We start from the raw sequence: 1,923 nt of genomic DNA on the forward strand, positions 1-1,923 counted from the left end.
AAAAAAAAAAAAGAGCTACCTCTGTCTTTCTTTCTTTTGGGGGGTGGGAGGACAGAGTCTCACCCTATTGTCCAAGGTAGGGTGCCATGGTAATAACCTAACTGATCCTGGAAGTGATCCTCCTGCCTCAGCCTCCTGAGTAACTGGGACTATAGGCACCTGCCACAACACCTGCCTAATTTCTCTATTTTTAGTAGTGATGAGGTCTTGCTCTTGCTCAGGCTGGTCTCAAATTCCTGAGTTCAAGAGATCCTCCTGCCTCAGCCTCAGCCTCTGCTAGGATTACTGGGGTGAGCCATGGTGCCAGGCCTAGTCTACCTTTCTGACCCCTCCACCAGCCCATAGTAACCACTGATCTGCTGTCTCTATTTTTTCACTCTTGCTATTATACCCAACATATGGGATCATGTAGTATGGAGCCCCCCCTCCTTTTTTTTGAGACAGGATCTTGCTCTGTGGCTCAGGTTGTCATATAGTGGGTCACTATTACTCTAAACTCCTGGGCTCAAGTGAGCCTCTTGCCTCAGCCTTCCCAGTAGCTGGAACTACAGGTATGTACCATTACTCAAAAAAAAAAAAAATTGTTTTACAGAGACAAGGCCTCATTAGTTTTTCTAGGCTGATCTGAAACTCCTGGTCTCAAGTAATCCTCCTGCCTCAGCCTCCGAAATTACTAGGAGTACAAGTGTGAGCCACTGTACCTGGCTGCATATTCTTTTTCTTCTTTTTTCCTCCCCACCCCCATTTTTTCTGTTTTAGATACAAGGTCTTTCTCTGTTACCCAGGCTGGCATGATGTGGCACAATCATAGCTCATAGTAATCTCAAAATTTTGGACTCAAGCCAGCCTCCCAAGGAGCTGAGGCTACAGGTGCACACCACCATGCCTGGCTGATTTTTAAAAAAAATTTGTAGAGATAGGATGTTGCTATGTTGCCCAGGCTGCTCTCGGACTCCTGACCTCAGATGATCCTCCCTCCTTAGCCTCCCAAAGTGGTGAGATTATAGTCATAAGCCACTGTAACTAGCCTGACTGGGAATTTTCTGACTGGTTACTGTGAAATACCTGTTTTCAGAAAAAACTGGTTTGTTTAGAAGATGATCTGCTTCCTTAAAGTGTCAGTTTAGGAGGCACTGAGCATGAGTAACTCCATTTTGGTTTGGACCATGGCACAGGAGCTCAGTCAAAGCAGTTTGACCTCTTGTAATTTTTTCTTCTTTTTGTGAGACAGGGTTTTCACTCTATAGCCTGGGCTAGAGTGAAGTGGCATGATCATACTTTACTGCAACCTCAAACTTCTAGGCTTACACCCTGGCTTAGCCTCCTGAGGAGTTGGGACAAGAGGTGCTTGCCACTGTACCTGGCTATTTTTTTCTATTTTCAGTAAAGATGGGGGTCTCACTCTTGCTCAGGCTGGTCTTGAACTCCTGACCTCAAATGATCCTCCCACCTCAGCTTCCCAGAGTGCTAGGATTACAGGGAAGAGCCACATGCCTGGCCCCATACATTTTATTTAATGCACTTCATCTGTAAAGGGATTAAATAAAATTATGCATCTCAAATGAAAGTATGTGTCTCAAAAGCTTGGACTCTACTTAAAATGACATAATCACAGATGGTAATTATATACAAACAGAAAATGAAAACTCAATAATACATGAATATTATCAAATATCCAGTCCTTCTTCAAGTTTCCCCAAGTGTTCCACAAACACATTCTTCAGAATTCATTGATATATAAACATCTGGGTTTTTTTAAGGCACAAAAGAGAATATTGTTCCTGGTGGCACTTCTACTTATTTTACTATATTTTCCTAAACTTATTGTAGAGAATGGCTTCCAATCTCCCTTTATCTTATTCATTATAAGTAAGTGTGATCACTGGACCACTTTGCTACGTGTATGTTATATGCTGATTATTT

This window comes from Otolemur garnettii, unplaced genomic scaffold (assembly GCF_000181295.1).
Source record: "Otolemur garnettii isolate 467f Iridium unplaced genomic scaffold, OtoGar3 scaffold00025, whole genome shotgun sequence".
Taxonomy (NCBI): domain Eukaryota; kingdom Metazoa; phylum Chordata; class Mammalia; order Primates; family Galagidae; genus Otolemur; species Otolemur garnettii.